Genomic DNA, 24,601 nt, shown 5'->3' on the forward strand with positions numbered 1-24,601 from the left:
TACTAAATTGCAAGAAGTACAAGTAAATCGCTGTTTCACCTGGAAGGGGTGTTTGGGGCCCTGGGCAGTGGGAAGGGGGGAGGTAAAAGGGTAGGTTTTGCATCTCCTGCGCTTGCACGGGAAGGTGCCGGGTGAAGGGGAAGTGGTGTTGTGGGTGAGTGAACCAGGGTGTCACGGAGGGAGCAGTCCCTTCGGAATGCTGAAAGGGGAGGTGAGGGGAAGATGTGTTTGGTGGTGGGATCACGCTGGAGGTGGCGGAAATGGTGGAGGATGATCCGTTGAATGTGGAGGCTGGTGGGGTGAAAGGTGAGAACAAGGGGAACCCTATCATGGTTTCGGTTGGGAGGGGAAGGGGTGAGAGCAGAAGTGTGAGAAATAGAACGGACACAGTCAAGGGCTGTCAACCACGGAAGAGGGGATACCTCAGTTGAGGAAAAAGGAAGATATGTTGTAAGTCCTAGAATGGAAGGTGGCATCGTCAGAGCAGATGCGGCAGAGATGGGAGAAAGGAATAGAGTCCTTTATAGGAAGCAGGGTGGGAGGAAGTGTAGTCCAGGTAGCTATGGGAGTCAGTGGGCTTGTAGTGAATTGTTTATGTTTGATTGCTGGACTGACTACAAATTACCTAGATATTTGGCACCATACAGGCCAGAAGAAGCAAGGGCTCATCTACAGGAGTGCTCTGAGGTGCTGAACTCAAGAAAAATATATAGAATGAAAACCCAAAAGTAGAACCAGGATTTCCATTTAATTAACGTATATGCTGTACGTGACCATCAGGATCACTTCATGCAGGTAGATCAAAGTTGCCACAAAACATTTGCCTTACAGCACTTGACAATTCCACCATTACTTAATGTAAATCTAGACTAGACATTGCATGGGGGTCGATTTTAACCACATCACCCCCTCCCTTCCCCTGCCTGGCAGGAGCGGTGTGTGAGGGGTTAAAATTGTCTGAAACCAGCGACATTTTATCTTTGCTGACTTTGAAGTCAGCCAAGGGCCCCACTGCAGGCAGGCAGGGGCCTATTTTAATTTTAAAACCCGCGGTCCGAGGACATTATCGGTTGCCGCAATGTGATTTTTACGATGACTCGGGCGGGAGGAGTAGTGGCTCGTCTGGTGGCAAAGCTGCCAGAGAAACCTGGCCGGATGCAGCAGAGTGGCCAGAAGAGGCAAAGGTAACTATTCATTCTGATTCTTCGGTAGGATTCTTTGGGGGCTTCGATTTCAATAGAACTGAATATTGGGTAGAGCGTTTAACAGGTGGTAGATGCCAAACCGTCTGTTTTGTGATCTCACCAAGACAAATTTCACCCTCATTGTGTGCCTGGACTGCTGCAATATTCTGGAAAGGAGCTAACCTTGGACTATAGCATGAAAGCAGCTCGTAATCTATCCGGTACATATAGTAACTAAAGAGCAGCAATCTCGTTGCCTCAGAGCCAGGAGCACATGATCAAGCTTTAAATCTGAATAGATGTACCTATAGTGATGCTTGAGATGGGTGGAGCGAGCGCTGTTGTGAGGTACTGTAGCTCCTCGGAAACACCAATGGAAATGCAAGAGGAGCATGTATTACAATATGAGCAATACAGTCCTTGCAACAAAGGTGACTTGCCAATATATGCTGTATTATGATGTTGTGGTGTATGCTGGGTTTGTGATTGATAGTGTGTCAGTATGTGAAAGTTTAAGAGAAGGGAGCCTAGAGATGTAGGATGATACTCTCCAATTGGCTGCACCAATGTTGAACTGACTATTTGTAGGGTAATTTCTTCAAGTTGGGTTGGGGCTTCAGTTTGGGAGAACCCCTGCCAGTTGCTCTTCCTTCTGTCATGGGCTTCTTTTTCCTGCAACAGATTGGTGAAGCGCTATGACTTGAGGAGCCCCTGGCATTGTTATGCAAATTGTCACCCTGCCCTCCCCAAAACATGCAGCATGTGAGTGGCTGGTTGGAGTGACAATGTGTGTTGCAGCCACGCTGTAGCCACATTCAAGGTAGACTTACTTTAGCAAACTTCTTCAATGTGTTAAACTTTTTCCTCATCTCTGCCAGTAACCTTCTAACATGTCAAGCAGTGTTGGCTTGCTCTGTCCTTTCTTCCCAGGCAGCAGATTGCTGAAGGCGGTGTCCCTTGAACTCAAAGATGGCGACCCTCCTTTTCTGCATGTCCCTTCGACATTATCTCCAGGGCTCTCCACGTTAAGGTGCAGTCCTCCCTTCTCCCTGGGCCCTTGCATGACCCGCAACAATCTCTTTCAATGCAGTTCACATAATTTATCCTGCTGCAAATTTCAACTGCTCTTCAAATCTACTGCTGCACCAGATATCTTGCTCCTGTAGCCTACACGTTTGAAATACTGAATCTATCTGCGCTGGGAGAGCTGAATAATTGTTTGAATAAGCAGACCACACAAACTCTTGCGTGATCTGCTCCATATGCCCTTGATGTGAGATGTGTTTGCTTATTTCCACACATGCCACCACTGTGCTCCTATTTTATTAAAAAACAGTAGCCAGCAGCAGTTGTATAATGTATCAGTAGTAGTACAAGTATGGGAATGTGTTACATACAGTAGTGTGATTATGTAATTGGATTAATAATCCAATGAACGTGAGTTCAAATCCCACCATCGCTGTTTGAGAATTTGAATTCAGTTTTAAAAAAACCTGGAGATAAGAAATTGGTATTAGTATTAGCTGGTGTTGAATTTTTGTAAAAATCCAACTGGTTCACAAATGTACTTAGGGAAGGAAACCTATGCGTGAATCTGGTCCCACACCAACGTGGTTGACTCGTAATTCACCTCTGAAGGGGCATAGCAAGCCACTCAGTTGTACCAAACCATTAGCAGTGGTTTTAGAAGAAGGCCCACCACTACTTTCTTAGAGAAACCAAGGATGACAATAAATGCCAGCATTGTCAGCAACGCCCACATCCCAAGAATTTTTTTTTTTTTAAATCTCACACTTGACGGTTTTGTTTTCTCTGTTATTTTTTGTGCACTTGTTAATGTTTTTTGTGTTAAATTCCTGTCTATCTTATTTTAACACAGTTTTTAATCTGTTTATTTTAAATGGGCCAATAGCTGAAATAGATGCAATCAAACCCCTTAGTGTAGAACAGATCCTTAGATCTGTAGAAATGGGAACTTGATCTTGCAGCCCCACCCTGTTGCTTCTATAATGCTTGTTGAATGCTATTTAAAATGAACCCATTTTAGAACTGTATAAGCACCATTTGAACTTTTGTGTAGATCTGCAGAATAGGATACGGCTCGCTATAAAACAGGGAATGTCCACTTTCTATAAACATTCTGTTGTTTGCCAATGTCTGGGTGAAATTACTGCAGGGGTTGAGGTCAGATTGTAAAATCTGTTCCAATTAAACGTGTTTCATATAGATGATTGCCTATGTCAAGGATTTCAACTAAATTCCATGCTATTTATATCAGGAACTGATACCCAGATCAAACATCTATTACCCTCATGTTACTGGGAAAAGTATCATACACTCCTGCATGACATTATTCCTTATTGTGGAATCTCAGTGTCAAATTGCATTCTGATATTATACATGAATTTAGCCACCAGAGCACCACATAAAATCAAAACTGTAACAAGAGTTGACTCTTGGACTATGGTCGCAGCCAGGGCAAGTGTGGAAGGTTACCTGTGAATGTTGGGCGAGGACGTGGTCAGGCTCAGCTGTGATGCCCCCAGCTGGTGATGTGGAGACTGCAGGTTGATGTACGAGGAATGGCAGTGTGAGTGAGGCTTTAGAGGACAGCCAGCACCTTCAGGAAAAGAGCAGAGAATATGAAAGGTAGAATTTTTTTTTTACAGTTGACTGTTGCCAACAGCCTAATGGTGCAAATAATACCGAGGACTTATTTTGTATTGTAATACTGCTGTTCGGAGGTCAACGTCTGCGCCCCAACTTGTGAAGGGCCTTGAGATATTTTGCCACGTGAAAAGCACGCTAAGAATACAAGCTTGTTGTTTATATCAGCAATACTCCTACTGATGTAGTATAGAAGCCCTGATATAAGTGCTGTCTGTGGGCAATTTATAAGTGCGCTCCATCAGGACTAAGATTTCAGTGCCTGAACTACTTCTTGGCCCTAATTTAAATAATACAAGCGTGCATGCGGGGCATACACTATTGGGTGCAGGCCCACAGTGCAGAGGAAGCCTGGAAACTTCTGGGGCCTTAAAGGAAGTGGCAACATTAAGGGGGCTGGAACTGAAGAGCCTGAGGACTATTCCATTTCTTCCTAATCCTAAGAACTTGTACAGGTAATTGTTTTAGCTATAGATTTTACAATTGAATGTTACTGGATGCGGGCATTTTATAAATAATAGTTTGTCATCAAACTATCAATGTAAAGTCATTTTTCCTAGATAACACTTTCAGAAACGCAGTTTGTTCCCAAAATCAGTAAACACAGCCATTCGTTTCCCCTGACCCTGAAGTTGCACTGTGGGATACTAAAATTCAAATGCTTAATGCGGCCATCTGAAATTCCTCTCCCCACTGTTTGAGCAAAGATTTAAAATAAATGGTTAATGCCTACTCTAACATAATGGAGAAGGGAATTTTGAATGATGCATTAAGTTAGCATCCAACATAATTTCAAAGCTTATACGATCAAGCAGAAAACTGTTGATTTACAGAATCCAGAATAGGGTTGTTGCTTAGACCTTTTTAAAATGATTCTCAGCCAGCACTTCAGGTTAGAAAATCTAGACCCTTCAAATGGAAGAAGATAGTCAGAGTTTTATTTGCATATTATACACTGCGACCCTCTGTCACTGCTTCTAATAATGATGTTTTTCAACATATACAGCATGATGATTGAATAGGTTTGTCATAACCTGTTGCTATTGCTATATAACAATCTTAGGCTGACCCAACCGTTATCATCAGAAACACTCAGTTCTAAGGAGCTTATTTGAAGAATGTTGGGCTTTTATCACTGAATCAAAACCTACTGTGGGAGGTAGGTTAATAATTTTATTTCTTGGGCACTTACATCCTAGACATGCTACTGCCAAAGAGGCACAGTGGATATTTTTTTAATGGTACATACTTGACAAAAACCTTTAAATAAAAGTCACATTGTACTCATTAGATGTGTTGTATTAATGGTCTTCTTTCTGGCCAGAAAGTGAAGGGCATATTTAGTTAATGGTGTTCATGTAAAGTTATGAAGCACTGTATTTTAGAATCTATATACTGTTATGTTTTAGTAAGTAGACCAAGGAATAAATCATTTAAAAAAATGAAAATGCTAGATCATTTTATATTAGGAGAATACCTGAAAATGCAGCTTAAATTTGAATACTGACGAATAGAAGGCATGGTCTAGCAGTAAATTAGAATACCACCCTTTCAAGTCTGAGGCCTGGCTTAAACCCAACAACAATGCTGTGCATTCCTGCAGTGCCTTTAATACGGAAAAATGCCCCAAAGTGCTTTGCAAAGGGAAAAATAAAAAGTAACAGACACTGAACCATGGTGGGAGAATTGAATGTGACTCAAAGCATGGTCATAAAAAATGGGTTTTATAAAGGCATTTAAACATAGAGCGGTCGATTTTCAAGTGTTCCTGTTCTTCAGCTAGGCAGTGTGCAGAGCAAGCCCACCACTGGAGGCCTAAACTATTTTTCTGGTCATGCCTCATTAGAATATAATCAGTGAGCTGCCAGCACTAAATGAGCAATGATAGGCAGCTCACTGACTGGGTGGGCAGGAAATCCAGCAGCCAAACCAGTAGCTGGTCTTTAAAGGGGAGGAGGTCCAGGCCAATTTGGGGGTGGCGATGGAAGTAGGTGGGAGGATTTTTATGGTGGCACAAGAAGAGCATTCATGTTCCTCTTGGTCCCAAAAAGTCTCCAAAAAGCTCGCAGCACCTGTCTTTCCAGCAGTCTCCAGCACTCTCTTTAAAGGGACAATGGTTTATCCGCTTTACACATGTCATAAATGGGAAAGGCTTGCACAGCTAAGAGAAATAAAGAGAGGAAAAGAAAGATTGGGTTAGGAGAGAGAGAATAAAAAGACCAGAAAGGAAAAGTAAGAAAATAATTTTAAAATCCTAAATTTGAAATGTTAAAAATCTCTAAGAAGAATTTACTACATGCAGGAATGAGTCTCAACAGTTCAAATAATTCCCTTTCTGGGACACAGAGGTGGGTTGACGTTGCATTAATAATAATCACATCGTTAAAAGGGTACTTGCGCTCTTACGTACGAGCCCTAACTTCTGTGGTGAGTTTAATGGGCAATTAATGTGCAAATGCAGCAAGTTCTTAAAAATAATGGGGAGGTTGAGGGTGAGCTGCCGTTTGTGTGAGGCAAATGGTGGAGCAGCGTAAATCGAGTTCTAGCGATTTGTACCTCACAGCTTATCTTTTCTTCGCCTGAACTTGCTGGCTGATTTGTGTATTAATAATGGTGTGCGCTGTGAACTCACCGTTACTTTTCCAGCAAGATTTGGCCCAATACTCTATTATACTCTTAATTTGAAAAGTGCAAAAGGGAAAATGAGAATTAGCAAAACTAATGTTAATTCTACTGTCACAAATAACTAGTGACTGATTGGCCTTGTTAATACATTCTGTCTCAGGAATTCCTGTCTTTCAGCGTCTGCTCTGAGATTACTGGGTTCTGTGCATCCAGATTACAAATTGGAAGAATTCTATTTTGGTGGTAGCTTCTTAGTGGATCTGGGAATGTGGTTGATACCAATCTCAGCAGGCATTCATTTCATTGCTAATCCTGTACTCCTGTACATAGGTTAAAGGGGCTACTCTAAGGTTATAAGAGAAGCTGAATTTTCAGCTCTTCTGATATCAAAGACTGGCCTGACTTACAAGATAAGTGCACCTAAGTGCATATTTATTGTAAAACTCCATCACTGTCGACCCTGTACGGGGAAAGCTGGCATTCTCACCTGTTTAAGTCATGACGAAACCTACTGAGGTAGAAAAAGTTAGAAGACACAGAGGAAACAAACTATAGGTAATGAGAGCCCACACAACCCAGCACAGATCAAGGCATGAGAAGATATTATTATTATGAAATCGTGAGATGCCAGAATATTAATCACCTCAGGATGTTTTCATGTATTTATTGCATCTCCTCATTTTGTCTGTCTTGTCAATCAGTTGCAAGTTTGTACCTTTTAGAAATCTGGACTTTCAGACACACGTTCTGTTTTTTTTAGATTAGACATCCTGATTCTGTGAAAACAAACTGAAAGGGCTATATTTACAAATTCCCAGGAGATCTTTATATGAGCAGACTGCCCGAGGCAGCATTCGATCATGGTTGGCATTGTGATTATACCACTAGCAACTTAGAAACTCAACTTACATTTGAAAAGCAAATCTATATTTTCCTCTTGTTTTATTGAGTCCCTTTACATAACACATTAACCTAGAAATTATTGTTAGCAATATTAGTGGACGATTGCATAATGGGTTCATACATAATTTTTCTCTCCAGTGCTTAATGTAGACATTAATTCATGAACTCATTTATTTTAAGCATTCATCTGTTAATATTGCCAGTGGTTAATTTCTTACCTAGTATTACTTGCCTGAGCTGTTCTGAAACTCTGTGTGAGCAGACCACACAGATTGAGCAACCCTCCAGGTGTCTCTCCCTCACCAGAGGGAAGCACTGTGACTGATTTAGGATCTGTCCTGTTTCAATTTTTAAAAATTATTTAGAAGAATGTTAAGCAAGATTTAATTCATTGGCATATTCATGGAAGTTAACTTTTACACTAGGCATGAGTACAATTATTGGGAAAAAAGCCTTAATTCTAACTATTGGTGACAGGCAAGATGTTATAAATATCACCTTTAGACAAAGCAGGCTATTCAAATTTTAAATCAAAGTAAATTACCAGAAACAAACAACAGTTTAAAAAAAAATACCAGAGTGCTGAAAGATGGGACCAATTAAGAGTTGGAAGCTGCCAGATGAGAAACCCAGTGTCATCATGTCATTGAAATAGAGAATCTGGTCTTGTTCTTACTGTGGCCAGACGAAAGTCCATGTAAGTGAAGTGTATTTCACGTAAAATTATCAGAGGATTAATTCTTGCTTCTGTAAAGGATGATTGGGTTAAATTTTAACCCTGCCCAGCAGAAATTGGGCTGGGATGCGGGGGGGGGGGGGTGGGGGGGGGTGGGGCCGCAGGGAGGGGCGTGGAGGGCTCTTAAAATGGAGATACCAACTTAGCTACTCGCTTCCAGCCCCGATATGGTCAACTTCAATTTTAACTTGCAGGCGACAAGAACACCCACCTGAACAGTGGGGTCCTTTAACTATGCAGATCGGGCTCCAATTATGCAATAATAACCTGAGGCCTGAACGGCCAGAAGAGGCAAAGACAGGTAAGTTGTTTACATTTTTTAAAGCTTCCTTGTGGGCCAGGAGGAGCAGGAGTGCTCCTCTGAACACCACAAGAAAACTTGGGCCTCGCCTGCCTGGGCCTCCACCCCTCCCCCAAACCCTGTTGGACCCCCTTCTGAAGACTTACCTTAGTGCCTGGGGAACATTCATTCTGGTCCCCAGCAGAGGCCTCCTGCCACCCAATTTTAACTTCCCGACAAATTTCTAACCATTTTGGTCAAGAAGTTGCCTAGCTCCATGCTCATCAGACCCGGCTCTTAAAATCGGCTAGGCCTCCACCCTGCCGGCTGCTTGCTAGGCCACATTCCCACCTAGGGCTAAAAATCAACCCCAGTGTCTTACAATAAACTCAAACTAGTCGCTTTTGCCTGAGCTACACAATCTGTCAGTGTGGTGTTATTTCATCTTTCAGAGAAATCAGAAGTAAATATTTGCATCCTGTAATATTTACGGTCTATAACGCAACTGTACAAGGGTACCATGTGTCTCACTACCCCGTATACTTCAGCATAAGTTTTGGTTCATAGGAGGGGCAGGCTTGCCTGTGAAGCTAACATTTATATGGAACATGAGTAGAGAACTGGAAATAAGCCTGAATTGTAACAGCACCCTTCCTGCACACAGCATCTCTATGGTTGGCTTGGCTGAAATCTGGAACCCAAATAATGCGATTCTGCAATGTGAGAGGTTAATTAAAATCAGAACTCCTAGCAGCTTGATGGTGAAATTCATGTCTTGCTATTACTAAACCTCTGATGTGAATTCACATTCACAGTTCTCCACACAATGGAATTCTAAGCCCATCTGGTGTCCCCTGGGGGAGGTGGGAAGCAGAGGTGAGGCCTTCCCCCCCCAAATAAATGGGTAAAAATCAGAGGACGTTGAACTCGGGAGAAAATTTCCTCTATTTGCAGTGAAATCATAAATGTGAACAGAAAGAACAAGTTTCTGACTTTGCTACAGTGAATGAACCGAGAAAATCTTCTCCCATGATGCTCCCACTCATCTCTTAGCAACGAGTTATAAAACAATACAATCAAATGACTTAGATGAGGTGACCTGTCTGTCCTGTCAGTTGGCAATTGATGCTCTGCGTGAAGGGACAAATCCGAGGCAACATAAGAAAATGATATTCTCATAGAAAAGGGGGAATAGAATGTTTTAGTAAAAGCTTTTAGACACAACGCTCTACATTTTATAAAAAGAATTATATTCACCGACGAGCCCTCCTGCTATTCCCCCAGGGCTGTCTTTCTAGTTTGTGACTGCTGAAGACACCACATCTGCATGTTCCCACCCTGCTGCAGCCTGAGCCTAAACCCAATCTGTGACAGACACAATCGGCTCATTATCATATCCAGCACTATACCTGACCCCAAGAACATCTTGAAGGCTGGATGGGCTCAACCAATTAAAGGCATGCCAACCCACTCAAAATTAAAATAACATGACATAAAAATATTCTTCAACAGTGTGAGCATAAGTTATTGAATAAAAATAGAGTAATACTTCTGCCAATTTGACCTTCCTGTATCACACACTCTGGAGCACAAGTTATAACAGGTGGGTGAAGCAGAAGCAGACACAACCCCGTGAATTATAGTTGTATAACATATTACTTCACACTAACATTATTCTAAGTTACGTAAGGTGTTCATCAGCATCTGAAAAGAAACTGTGCACCAATATTGAAAGAAAATTTACAAAGTCCTTTTCAGAAAATGTAATCTCTTTACAATAGAAATTAAGGATTCCGTATTTTTTTTATGCCTACTGTGAAATCTCTAAATACTTTGTTACCTATAACATACCATTTTATATTTTTATGTAAGTATAAGGGGGTTCCACTACTTATTTTAGTTCCTTTGCTCTGTTTCTTTATACTGCAAGTTATATATAGCAGGAGTCCTCAACCTTTTTGCTTCTGAGGTCCCCCTCCCATGTTATAAAAATTCCATGGACCCCCTGTAGGGGGAGAAGGGAATGCGGAAGAGAACGGAGTGTGGGGGGGGGGGGTGCGAAGGGAGTGTGTGGGGGGGAGAAGGGAGTGTGGGGGGGAGAAGGGAGTGTGGGGGGGGAGAAGGGAGTGTGGGGGGGGAGTGTGAGGGGGGGAAGTGTGGGGGGGGGAAGTGTGGGGGGGGGAAGTGTGGGGGGGGGGAAGTGTGGGGGGGGGAAGTGTGGGGGGGGGAAGTGTGGGGGGGGGGAAGTGTGGGGGGGGAAGTGTGGGGGGGGGAGTGTGGGGGGGGGGAGTGTGGGGGGAGTGTGGGGGGGGAGTGTGGGGGGGAGTGTTGGGGGGAGAAGGGGGTGTGGGGGGAGAGAAGCGGGTGTAGGGGGAGAGAAGGGGGTAAGGGAGTGTGGGGGGGGAGAGAAGGGAGTGTAGGGGGAGGGAAGGGGGGTGTGGGGGGGAGAGAAGGGGGTGTGGGGGGAGAGAAGGGGGTGTGGGGGGGAGAGAAGGGGGTGTGGGGGGGAGAGAAGGGGGTGTGGGGGGGAGAGAAGGGGGTGTGGGGGGGAGAAGGGGGCGTGGGGGAGAGAGAAGGGGGTATGGGGGGGAGAGAAGGGGGTGTGGGGGGGAGAAGGGGGTATGGGGGGAGAGAAGGGGGTGTGGGGGGGAGAAGGGGGGTATGGGGGGAGAGAAGGGGGTGTGGGGGGGAGAAGGGGGTATGGGGAGAGAAGGGGGTGTGGGGGGGGAGAGTAGTGGATGTGGAGAGAGAAGGGGGTATGGGGGGAGAGAAGGGGGTATGGGGGAGAGAAGGGGGTGTGGGGGGGAGAGAAGTGGATGTGGGGAAGAGAAGGGGGTATGGGGAGAGAAGAGGATGTGGGGGGAGAAGGGGCTGTGGGGGGGAGAAGGGGGTGTGGGGGGAGAGAAGGGGGTGTGGGGGGAGAGAAGGGGGTGTGGGGAGAGAGAAGGGGGTGTGGGAGAGAAGTGGGTGTGGGTGGGAGAGAAGTGGGTGTGGGGGGGGAGAGAAGGGGGTGTGGGGGGGAGAGAAGGGGGTGTGGGGGGAGCGAAGGGGGTGTGGGGAGAGAGAAGGGGGTGTGGGGGAGAAGGGGGTGTGGGGGGGGAGAAGGGGGTGTGGGGAGAGAGAAGGGGGGTGTGGGGGGGGAGAGAAGGGGTGTGGGGGGAGAGAAGGGGGTGTGGGGAGAGAGAAGGGGGTGTGGGGGGGAGAGAAGGGGGTGTGGGGAGAGAGAAGGGGGTGTGGGGAGAGAGAAGGGGGTGTGGGAGAGAAGGGGGTGTGGGAGAGAAGGGGGTGTGGGAGAGAAGGGGGTGTGGGGGAGAGAAGGGGGTGTGGGGGAGAGAAGGGGGGTGTGGGGGAGAGAAGGGGGGTGTGGGGGAGAGAAGGGGGTGTGGGGGGGAGAGAAGGGGGTGTGGGGAGCGAAGGGGGTGTGGGGGGGAGAAGGGGGTATGGGGGGAGAGAAGGGGGTGTGGCGGGGAGGAAGGGGGTATGGGGGGAGAGAAGGGGGTGTGGGGGGGAGAGAAGGGGGTGTGGGGAGCGAAGGGGGTGTGGGGGGGAGAAGGGGGTATGGGGGGAGAGAAGGGGGTGTGGCGGGGAGGAAGGGGGTATGGGGGGAGAGAAGGGGGTGTGGGGGGGAGAGAAGTGGATGTGGAGAGAGAAGGGGGTGGGGGGAGAGAAGGAGGTGTGGGGAGAGAAGGGGAGGTGTGGAGAGAGAAGGGGGTGTGGGGGGAGAGAAGGGGGTGTGGGGGAGAGAAGGGGGTGTGGGGGGAGAAGGGGGTGTGGGGGGAGAAGAGGATGTGGGGGGAGAAGGGGGTGTGGGGGGAGAAGGGGGTGTGGGGGGAGAAGGGGGTGCGGGTGGTGTGGGGGGAGAAGGGGGTGTGGGGGGAGAAGGGGGTGTGGGGGGGAGAAGGGGTGGTGGGGGAGAAGGGGTTGTGGGGGGAGAAGGGGGTGTGGGGGGTGTGGGGGGAGAGGGGGGTGTGGGGGGGAGAAGGGGTGTGGGAGGTGTGGGGGGAGGGAGGGGGGTGTGGGGGGAGAAGGGGTGTGGGGGGAGAGAAGGGGGCTCAAACTTGAGAGGGAGATTATCTCAAACACCCAAGATGTTTACATTTGCGCACTTTATATCCCTCCAATCGATTCCCCGTACTACAAAGAGGACACCTTCTCCAACATGGAGGGGGAAATTATCCAATACCAGGCCCAGGGGAACGTGTTGTTCTGTGGGGACCTCAATTCAAGAACGGGCGAAGAACCAGACTTCACCAATAATCAGGGAAACAATTACGTATTCGGGAATAACCACTTTGACATCCCTTCCCTTCCATACAGGCATAACTGCGACAAGCAGTCAAATACCAACGGTAAACAGCTACTACAGCTCTGTCGAAACCTGGGTCTGTACATTGTCAATGGTAGGTTCATAGGAGACCTCCTAGGAAGATCGACCTACTGCTCACCTCTTGGCTGCAGCACAGTAGACTATATGATTACAGACTTGGACCCATCCTCTTTCAGAGCATTCACAGTCAAACCACAAACAACACTGTCAGATCACAGCCAAATTACTATGTTTCTCAAAAAGACAGAAACAAACAACATAGAAACACAACCCAGTAAACTGTACAACACCAAAAAATCGTACGGATGGGCCAAAAATGACACGGAAAAATACCAGAAAACAATTAGCAATGCATCAACTCAAGCTCTCTTAGACACCTTTCTGGATAACATATACACTCACAATAAAGAAGGCGTAAACCGGGCAGTTAGTAAACTAAACAATATTTTTGATAATTTGGCAACAAATGCAAACTTGAAAGCTCGCAAGAACAAACCCAAAACAAAAAACTATGAAAAATGGTTTGACCATGATTGCCATAACATGAGGAAAAAACTTAGAAAACTATCAAACCAAAAACACAGACATCCAGAAAACGAGGAATTACGCCTTACTTATTGTCAGACGCTAACACAATACAGAAACACACTCAGGACCAAAAAAGAGCAATTTATTAAGAATACACTCAGCTCCATGGAGGAATCCATTGAGTCGAATTGTTTCTGGGACAACTTGAAAACACTACACAAAAAACAACACGACGATTTGTCCATTCAAAATGGGGACACATGGGTAAACCACTTTGAAAAATTATACCAGAAAAACACACTAAGACCAGAGCAACACCAAATACGCAAAAAACTGGAAAAGCTTGAAATGGCCATAAAAGATAACCAAAACCCGCTAGACGCCATAATAACAGAAAAAGAACTTCTTGAAAAACTCAAGGACCTGCGACCAGGAAAAGCTTGCGGGACAGACGGCATACTAAACGAGATGATTAAACACGCAGACGACAAACTGAAACTGGCTATCCTAAAACTCTTCAACTTGGTTCTGAGTGTCGGTTATTTCCCTGACATCTGGAACAAAGGACTCATAACACCCATATACAAAAGTGGGGACAAAATCGACCCAAACAACTATCGAGGCATCTGTGTAAACAGTAACCTGGGGAAGGTATTCTGTAGCATCATAAACAAAAGACTTCTAAACTTCCTTGAAGAGCACAATGTCTTGAGTAAAAGCCAAATTGGATTCCTGCCAAACTATAGAACATCCGATCATATCTTCACCCTACAGACCCTAATTGACAAACACGTTCACCATAACAAAAGCAAAATCTACGCATGCTTTGTAGATTTCCAGAAGGCTTTCGACTCCATCTGGCATGACGGTTTATTCCTGAAACTTATCGAAAGCGGGGTAGGAGGGAAAACATATGATGTAATTAAATCAATGTATACAAACAATAAATGTGCAGTTAAAATTGGAGACAAACAAACAAAATACTTCCCACAGGGGCGGGGGGTGACGCAGGGCTCGCCAATCTCACCGACACTCTTTAATATTTACATTAATGGATTGGCAAAACTACTTGAACAATCTACAGCACCCGGCCTCACCCTATATGAATCCAAGGTTAAATTCCTCCTCTATGCCGACGACCTGGTTCTGCTGTCACCAACTAAGGAGGGTCTACAGCAGAACCTGGACCTGCTGGAGTCGCACTGCCAGACTTGGGCCCTGACAATAAATCCCCAAAAAACCAAAGTCCTTGTGTTCCAGCAAAGATCCAAACAACATGGACCCACAATAAATTTCATAGTAGGAACAACCAAAATTGAACAAACCACTCACTACACATACTTGGGCTTAAAAATCAGTTCTACGGGAAACTTCAAACTGGCTGTGAATGAACTGAAAGAGAAAGCAAGAAGGGCTTTCTATGCCATCAAAAAATCAATCCAAATAGAAATCCCAATTAGCATTTGGCTCAAAATTTTCAAATCAGTAATTGAACCTATTGCACTCTGTGGCAGTGAGGTCTGGGGACCACTAACACAACAAGATTTTGCAAAATGGGACAAACACCCAATTGAGATCCTACATGCGGAATTCTGTAAAAGTATCCTCTGGACTCAAAGGAAAACAGTAAACAACGCATGCAGGGCGGAACTAGGCCAATACCCATTAATAATCACTATCCAAAAAAGAGCCACCAAATTTTGGAATCACCTACAAATGAGCAACCCCCAATGCTATCACTACGACGCCCTGAAATGCCAAGAGTTGACCATAAAGAAGAATACCCTCAGTCAACTAGTCCTGGGACTCAATAAAGTAACTCATAACAATACTAACAATAACCAGTCCCAGGACAGTGACAGGGTAACACAAAGAATTCGACCCAACACGATCGTCGCTAAGCAAAAGGAAAAATATCTGTCATATTGGGCAGAAACAACAAAAACCCAAAGCAAACTCAATTGCTACTTGGCCCTAAACAGACAATACAACATAGCTGATTACCTGACCATGGTAAAGGATAACAAACTGAGAAGAACCTTGACAAGGTACAGACTTAGCGAACATAGCCTAGCGATCGAAAAAGGCAGACACAGGCAGACCAGGCTGCCAAGAGAAGACAGGATATGCTCTCACTGCAGTCAGGGAGTAGTTGAGACAGAGATGCACTTCCTCACAGCCTGTGGAAAATATCAGGGCATCAGAGAGAATTTCTACCAAAAATTCTCACAAATATGCCCTGAATTCAGAAATCTGACTGACAACCAAAAACTCCCATTCCTACTGGGGGAGGAGAGAAGCTGTGTAACACTGGCGGCACACTATGTTACAGCTTGCCATGAACAGAGGGACAACCAGTAAACTAAGACAAGAGTATATATAAACAAGGCGAATGTATATTTATAAACTCAGGGATATACCTGTTTATACACTGTATGAATGGAAACGCGTTTATGTGTTCAACCATAAATGTATTTTGATGCTTTGGCAACGTAAGATGTACCTTATCATGCCAATAAAGCGATTTGTATTGTATTGTATTATTGTATTGGGTGTGGGGGGGAGAAGGGGGTGTGGGGGGGTGTGGGGTGAGAGAAGGGGGTGTGGGGGGAGAGAAGGGGGTGTGGGGGGTATAGAAGGGGGTGTGGAGGTGTGGGGGGAGAAGGGGGTGTGGGGGGGAGAAGGGGGTGTGGGGGGGGGAAGGGGGTGTGGGGGGAGAAGGGGTGTGGGGGGAGAGAAGTGGGTGGGGGAGAAGGGGGAGGGGGTAGAGAAGGGGAGGGGGAGATGGGGAGAGGGGGTGAGGATGTGGGGGGAGGAGGGGCTGTGTGGGGCTGTGAGGGGGGGTGGGGGGGAGCAGGGGGTTGAGGGGGGGAAGGGGGAGGGGGGGAGAAAGGTGTGTGGGTGTGTGTGCGGGGAGAGGGGGGAGTGGGGGGTGGGGGGGAAGGGGGAGGGGGGAGAAGGGGGTGAGGGGGGGAGGGGGGAGAAGGGGGTGGAGGGGGTGAACAGGGAGGGGGAGAAGGGGGTGTGGGGGGAAGGGGGAGGGGGGAGAAGGGGGTGAAGGGGGAGGGGAAGGGGGTGAAGGGGGAGGGGGCAGAAGGGGGTGTGGGGGGGAAGGGGTGAAGGGGAGGGGGGAGAAGTGGGTGTGGGGGGGAAGGGGGTGTGGGGGGGAAGTGGGTGTGGGGGGAAGGGGGTGTGGGGGGAAGGGGGAGGGTGGGAGACGGGGGTGGGGGGAGAAGGGGGGGAGAGGGGGAAGGGGGGAGAAGGGGGAGGGGGGTAAGGGGGTGTGGGGGGGAAGTGGGTGTGGGGGGAAGGGGGAGGGGGGTAAGGGGGTGTGGGGGGGAAGTGGGTGTGGGGGGAAGGGGGAGGGTGGGAGACGGGGGTGGGGGGAGAAGGGGGGGAGAGGGGGAAGGGGGAGAAGGGGGAGGGGGGTAAGGGGGTGTGGGGGGAGAGAGGGGGTGTGGGGGAGAAGGGGTGTGGGGGGGAGGGGGGATAAGGGGGGAGGGGGGAAAAGGGGGTGTGGGGGGGAAGGGGGAGGGGGGAGAAGGGGGTGTGGGGGGGAAGGGGGAGGGGAGAAGGGGGCAAGGTGGGGAAGGGGGAGGGAGGGAGTAGGGGGTGACAGGGGAGAGGGGGGTGAGGGGGTGAAGGGGGAGGGGGTGAGAAGGGGGTGAGGGGGGAAGGGGGAGGGGGCGCGAAGGGGGTGAGGGGGGAAGGGGGAGGGGGCGAGAAGGGGTGAGGGAGAGAAGGGGTGGAGGGGGAGAAGGGGGTGTGGTGGGAGAGTGGGGGGTGAGGGGGGAGAAGGAGGTGTGGGGCGAGAGGGGGTTGAGGGGGGAGAAGGGAGTGGGGGGTGAGGGGGGAAAAGGGGGTGTGGGGGGGAAGGGGGAGGGGGGAGAAGGGGGTGTGGGGGGGGAAGGGGGAGGGGAGAAGGGGGCAAGGTGGGGAAGGGGGAGGGAGGGAGTAGGGGGTGACAGGGGAGAGGGGGGTGAGGGGGTGAAGGGGGAGGGGGTGAGAAGGGGGTGAGGGGGGAAGGGGGAGGGGGCGCGAAGGGGGTGAGGGGGGAAGGGGGAGGGGGCGAGAAGGGGGTGAGGGAGAGAAGGGGTGGAGGGGGAGAAGGGGGTGTGGTGGGAGAGTGGGGGGTGAGGGGGGAGAAGGAGATGTGGGGCGAGAGGGGGTTGAGGGGGGAGAAGGGAGTGGGGGGTGAGGGGGGAGAAGGGGGTGTGGGGCGAGAGGGGGGTGAGGGGGGAGAAGGGTGTGTGTGAGAGGGGAGAAGGGTGGGTGTGGGGGGAGGGGGGAGAAGGGTGTGTGTGGGGGGTGAGGGGGGCGAAGGGTGTGTGTGGGGGGTGAGGGGGGAGAAGGGTGTGTGTGGGGGGTGAGGGGGGCGAAGGGTGTGTGTGGGGGGGGTGAGGGGGGAGAAGGGTGTGTGTGGGGAGGAGGGAGTGGGGGGAGGAGGAGTTGTGTGGGGTGGAGGGGGTGTGGAGAGAGGAGTGGGTGTGTGGGGGGGGTGTGTGGGGGGGAGGAGGGTGGGGGGGGAGAGGCAGTGTGGGGGTGAGAGAAGGGGGTGTGGAGGGAGGAGGGTGTGTGTGGGGGTGTGTTGGGGGGGGAGGAGGGGGTGTGGGGGGGAGCGGCAGGGTGGGGGGGAGAGGCAGGGTGGGGGGGAGAGAAGGGGGGTGTAGGGGGTTTTGGTTTGGGGTTTGTGTCTGACCAGTCAGGTGTATCTGAGCTGCTCCAGCCCCGTGTGGTTTGAATCGCTTCCCCTCTGGTTCTGACCACCGAACTTATACGAGCAGCGATATAAACAAAACGAGACCAGTGGTTTGGTGCAAAGAAAACCAATGTTTATTAAAAATAGAGAAAAAATAAACACTATACAGAGAAAATCACTATGTATGTAACATAATTACACTTAGCGGGGGAGGAGAAATGGACACATTGAGGGAAAATGACTAAAATGACAATTTTAGCAATCCCTTTAACTCCCACCCTTTACACCTATCTAAGTTGTTTTGCGATGGGCCAGAAAGTTTATGCTCACCAGTCTCGGATGTTAGAACGCCTGCTCTGTGCCCTGTTGTCTGCCGATGTCTTTAGGGTTTTCGCCGCCCAGAGCAGAGATACCCCAGTGATTCAAAGGTAACTGTCGGTATCCTGCTTCCCTGGACGGGCTCTTCGTCGCTGATCTTCTTGATGGTAAGGCAGGGCACCAGAGTCCAGGCAAGAGAGAGAGAGATGTGGCTTCCTGAGGGACTACTTATACCCCTTTCTGGGAGCCCTTATCACTCGCCAGATCAGCCTGTTTCTTTGTCTGACCTGGACGTGTTGAAGATGATACAAAGGAAACCGATCTGGGCCCGTTGACCTGGATGGCCGATTAATCGGTTTTTAAACGTCCCATAAGTGTTTTCCTTTGTGTAACTGGTCTTGTGATGGGGCCATTCCAGTTTTAATGCCCCGTTGATCGTTTCCAAACAGTGTTGAAGTCAGCTAACGAAGGTCTGAATGCAGCTATTACTCGTTGATTATCTGTGCAAACGGCTTTGATGGGTTTTAATCAGAGGCCCGAATGCCACTGTTTGCTTCTCATACATAAATGCAGAAGGCCTGTCTGCCTTCTAATTTCTGGAACATTCCTTCTTTGTCAGTCCAAACCTGAACTTTGCAGGCCTTGGCCATGAAGTTGACCATAGCCATCTTGTTGGGCCCTGGAGCCCTGGATTTTAAACTTAGTCCAGCCAGGGTTTCTCCAATAAGCCAGAAGTAAATCTTCAGGGGAGACATGAAATTTGCGAATCCTTTCAGTCCCCCCTAGGATACTGAAACTTGCTTGAAGTATTCAATAAAGTGAGCAAATTTCTGACCCCCCACAAACATCCTTCCCCGATATTAATCCCTCGACACATACATTCCCCTTACTTAGAGAAAACTACAGTGTACGACAGGCATCTATCGATAGAAACAAATTACTATCTGTTACAATAATCCAAGCACGGAGGGGATCCAACACCCCTGCTCTACTTGGGACATCATAGAACTTCATTTCAACACACAACCTTTAATAAAAATAAACATCAGGCCAAAAAAAAACATATTTATTAAAAATAACAAGCAAAAGCAAAACGAGCTTTATTAAAATAACAAACGGATCCACCATCATTCGGCAGTGATATTACACAAAGCTCACACGGGTGTTTCTTCTTCCACCCGGGCATACTGGTCCTTCCACAACCCTTTTACTTTAAATTCTACCCCGGGACCCTTTCTCCTACACTGGACACAGACCAGGTAGAGGACAATCCCTAGCTGGCAGACTACTAAGATGTGGGACGCCATTCGAATCCAGGAGGGGACCTCTATACTCTCCCCACCAGGGCGGGGTCGTGATATCTAAAATGTCGGCCCCTATCTGTAAAGTCTTTTGTTCCAAAGTGTAGAAGTGCTTTTGCGATACTAGGATGGCTTTTAATAATTTGGTAAGGTGCTCTGGGAGAGGAGGAATCGGGTAACCGAAATGGGCGACATATTTCTGGAGGTGAGTGAAATTCTCCTCCACAGTGAGGTGAACAGTGGATGGTTCAGGAATGGGGACAATTCGTACCTGTGCCACTTGAACTTCTGCCTCGGGTTTGAAGCAGAAACTGCTGTCACTCACCACGCACCAGCTGTGCTGTCCGTGCTGGTAGTGAGACGCTCCTGTGGTGACGCAATATGTCCCAACTCCTATATATGCTACCTGTGGGGGAACATGGCCTTGTGCCATGGCTTCCATGGCACAATTTATAGGTTTCACATCAGCAGCTCTGAACCCGCATTGTGGTTTCGAATAGGCATTCAAGTGCTGGGGACACAGGATGATGTGTGCTCCCCGGCTACGGCACCCCGAGAGGTCAGTACCCATCATAGCGTGCTCCCACTTTATGACATAGGGCGGGACCGCTGCAAAATGAATGTGTGCACCCCCTTGAATGACTCCAATGTTCTCCACCCTGTGTACTGGGGCGGGTCGGGCTGTCCTACCCATAACCGGCATTCTGACTACTATTCCCATAATTGGTAAAATTCTCCTCTGCATCCTGTTTGCTGCTCCCATCGATCGCTATCGGTGCTGTGTCTCCAGAGCACCAATAGAGGTGGGGATCCTCCACATCACCTCTCCTTCCGAAGCTCAGTCCTATCAGGGCGAGTAGGATTACGCCCCCCTTCATTCCGTAAATTTTCCTGTAACAGATGTAGAAGCACACAGCCAGGTTCCCTGGAGATTCGCTGGCTTGGGTGAAGCATGGTCGGGTCTTGCGACCTCGACTCAAATGTACACACTCTGAGCAGATTACTTAAAACTAACCATCACCTTAATTAGAATTAAATTATACACCCTAAACTGAACACTATATAAAACTTAAAAATTAAACTACCTAACCTATATACATCCGCCGCCCATCTCCGGGCAGCCAGCCTAATCCCTGTTTGGGCCGCTGCAGACTGCTCCCTGCGGCGTGGCTGCACTGACCTGCACTTCCGGTCCCTTGCAGTCTGTAGCTGTTAGCTGGGGACCTTTGTCTTCCGACTTCTCTTTAACCGGGAGGTTCTCGTTTTAAGCTGGGGAGTCGGTGACCATACCTTTCTGGGCTGGGGTGTCCGAGGGGACCTTCTCGGGAGTGCTACTGGTGGGGCTACCCTGGCGAGCGGACCCTTGGCTCGGGTCACAGTCCTCGCTGGCTGGGGGCCTTCTCCCTTGGCTCCCTTCCCTCCCAAACATGAACTGGGGACGGGCAATCCCTCGCCACCGGCTGCTGGCGGCTGAGGGTCTTCCACTCCAGGCTCAAAACCTGGTTCGGGCTCCTCCTCCTCCGAATCCCATAGGAGAGGGGGAGTGGTCTGGACAGTGGACAGAATGGCTTCTCCCCTAACACAAGCCACAGCGCCTGCCTGTGCAGCCTGTGAGCTTGTACCCACGGCGAGCTGAGGATTTCTAACCTCAGACCTTGTCCCAACCGGCTGCTTCCCTGCCTCCGGCTTAAACAACTTAAATTGATTCACATGGAACCATTTTGTGCGCCGGGGCATTTTTACTACGTAAACCATGGGGCTGGCTTTATCGACTATGCTATAGGGCCCCATGTACAGTGGCTCTAAACTCCCCACTCGGGCATAGTTCCTAACCATGACTTGGTCCCCTATCTCCCACTGTTGGCTCTTGCTAGGCTCAAGCAGCAACCGGTTATTCCGATGCTGCTTCCCCATGCTACTTGCTGCCTGTTCATAAATCTGTTTGAGGCGCTCGAGGAGTGTGCGGGCGAATTTATCCCGATTTATCTCCCGGAGCTGCCCATCAGTAAGAACTGGGGCTAGGACATGGGTGGGGGTCCTCATAACCCTACCGGTCATGAGTTCGTGTGGGGAATACCCTGTACCCTTGGCCTGGCTGGCCCGGATCCCCATGAGGACTAGAGACTGGACCTCTGCCCATTTGTGGGGCGAGCTCACTGTCTCCTTCCTCAACTTTTCTTTAACAGTGCGGTTCATACGCTCCACAATCCCTGAGGACTGTGGATTGTCAGCTACGTGCCACTTCCCCTTGATGCCGAGCAGCATAAGGGTGTTCTGCATGACTTGGCCGGTGAAGTGGCTTCCCTGGTCGGACTCCACAAACTGGGGTAGTCCCCACTGCGAGGACACTTCTCGCACCAAGATCCTTGCAGTCCCTAATGCTGTGGCCGTTTTGCAGGGGAAGGCTTCCACCCACTTAGAAAACACGTCTACCAGGACAAGGCAATATTTGTAGCCTCCCTGGGCGGTGGGCAGGGGCCCGATGTAGTCGATCTGGATCGACTGCCATGGTCCCTCTACCCTCCTAACGTATCCCATGGGCGCCTTCCTTCTGTGGGGGTCGGGGTTATTTGCGGCGCACACAAGACAGCTAGCACAGAACTCGCAGACGTCTTCCCGGAGTCCTGGCCACCATCCCGCCTGTTCCACCTGTTGCCAGTTGGTCTCAGGCCCGGGGTGTCCCGCTCCCGGACCCTCATGGGCCAGTTGAAGGAACTCCCTCCGGTGTTGCTGGGGTACTACCCACTGTTCTTCTTTGAACAGCATGCCTTCCCTTATGGAGAGGGCCGCTGCGCCGTAAGGGCCTTCTACCTTCCTGCCCTCCATTACTGCGCTAATGACGACTTTCAGGACAGGGTCCTGGGCTTGGACCGTTTTAAGGTCTGGGGCTAACACTACTCCTAAGCTCCCTTGGGTCCCATCCCTGCCTCTAACTGCCGCCACGGGCCCGGACTCATCTCCACATCAGTGAGTGCTCTGGAGGAGTAGACCACGGGCCTTTGCCTGCCGTGCCGCTCCTGGAGCAGCACAGCACTGAGACTATCCCCGCTGGCTGCTACCTCCAAGAAGAACTCTTTCCCCCCATTTGTGGCTCCTAGGGCTGGTGCGGTCTGCAAATCTCCCTTGAGCTTGACAAATGCTGCCTGGCAACCCTCATCCCAAGACCACTCCACTCCTTTGTGCAGGAGTCGGAGCAAAGGGGCTGCTGTGGCTGCATAGTCTTCAATGAAGTCCGTGCAGTACCCTGTTAACCCTAGGAACAACCTCACACCTCTCACTGTGTTAGGGACCGGCAACTCTTGGACCGTTTCCCTCCTAGCCTTGTCTATGGCTCTCTCCCCTGCGCGGACGGTTAGGCCCAGGAATTTAACTTCCCGCTGGCCGATCTGCGCCTTTTTCGGGTAGACTTTGAACCCCTTACTCTGCAGCAGCTCCAGCACTTCGGCGAGTAGCGGGCCATGCTCCCCGACTGAGTTGGTAAACAAGAGCAAGTCATCCACATGCTGCAGCAACTGGGTGGGCTGACTAAATTCCTTTAAGCTATCCGCCATACACTGGTGGAAGATGCTGGGGCTGTTATGGAAGCCTTGTGGCAAGCAGTTCCAAGTATACTGTTACCCCTTAAAAGTGAAAGCAAACTTATACTGGCCCTCCCTCCTCAAGGGGATGGTCCAAAACCCATTTGAAATATCCAGCACCGTGAACGTGGTCGCGGATGCTGGAATATTCCCGATGAGGTCGGCCACTGCTGCCACTGTGGGGGCGCACGCGGGGATATTGCTGTTGAGCACCCGATAGTCCACCGTGGCTCTCCATGAATTGTCCGGTTTTCTACCCGGCCAAAGTGGAGAGTTAACATGGGTGGCTATGGGCCTCAACACTCCCTGCTGCACTAAAGAGGACATGGCTGCCTCCATGTCGGGCTCTGCCACTCTGGGGAAATGATATTGCTTCTGGGGCCGGGCCATGGGGTCCCCGTCTACTCTGACCTCAAACCCGGTGACCCTCCCACAGTCGTGTTGGTGCATGGCAAACGCAGCTAGGTTAGCCTGCACGAATGCTCGAAATTCCCCCGGGACACCGTCAACCATGAGCCCGAGGTCATAACCTTCTTTTGGCTTCACAGTACACAGGGTCCCCTTCCCTTCCTTTCCTTACTCCGGCTGACTACTACACCTCCCTCTTTACCCATGTTGGCTCCCCAAAGGCAATGATTGCGGAGATCCACGAGGATCCCGTGGCTCACGATGAAGTCGGCCCCGAGGATCCCCTTTCCTCCCTCCACCTCCCACTTCGCCAGGACGCACGTCCACTTGGTCAGGAGCGTGCCGAGCCGGATTGAGAGCGGCTTGGAGAATGCTCCTGCCTGTTCCTTGCCTGTGAATCCCGATAGGACGTATGGAACCCCACTAGACAGAGGTGAGGTGGTGGGGTTAGCTGGGTGGATCACGGTGCACGATGCTCCCGTATCCAGCAGATAAATCCCTTTAACTTTTTCCACCTCCATCTGCATGAGCGGTCTCTTGCACCCGTCATACCGGAGATCACACAGGTGGACAGGCTGCGCGGGCTCCAGTCATTGTGGGGCGTCAAAGGGGGCCGAGGGAACCACCACGCCGGTGGTGGCTGCTATTTTCCCCTGGTTGGTCATGAAGAAAGATCATATCGATTCCAAGAGTGGCTCGATCGCAGCGGGAGGGATACCTGGCTCTGCCTTTTGGGCTGGGGCTGATTAATTCTTTTCCCTTATTCTCCTTCCAGTGATTCTTACAATCCTTGCGCCAGTGGCCGTCCTTCCCGCACCCGTAACAGTTTAACTTAGTCTGGAGGACGGTTCCCCTCCTGGTGCCACTCTTTCTTACTCTGGCTCCCAGGTTTAACCTCATGGACTTTTACCTTGGGTTGGGGTGTCTCGATAGCCCTCATATTTTTAAATGCTATCGTGAGCTGGCGGAACACCGTTTCCTCGGTGGTCTGGGGCTACTAGGGTCAAATCAGGCCGCAGCCTGGGCTCGGATTTGGGGCAGGCAGTT

General features: G+C 49.5%; 1 protein-coding gene across 7 annotated transcripts in view; it reads left to right on the forward strand.

Moving 5' to 3' along the window:
- sgcg (sarcoglycan, gamma) overlaps nt 1-24,601 on the forward strand; it is a 1,055,765-nt gene that overhangs the window by 354,372 nt on the left and 676,792 nt on the right. Inside the window, exon 1 of one of the 7 annotated variants that reach the window (XM_085999191.1) lies at nt 4,990-5,010. The exons of the other annotated variants lie outside the window; for them this stretch is intronic. The gene's annotated coding sequence lies outside the window, so the exon portion shown is untranslated. Of the gene's footprint in view, nt 1-4,989; nt 5,011-24,601 lie in introns of those variants that run through there. 7 annotated transcript variants of the gene reach the window in all.

The sequence above is a fragment of the Somniosus microcephalus genome, chromosome 10, assembly GCF_052327205.1.
Source record: "Somniosus microcephalus isolate GS21.2 chromosome 10, FLI_Smic_1.0, whole genome shotgun sequence".
Classification (NCBI taxonomy): Eukaryota; Metazoa; Chordata; class Chondrichthyes; order Squaliformes; family Somniosidae; genus Somniosus; species Somniosus microcephalus.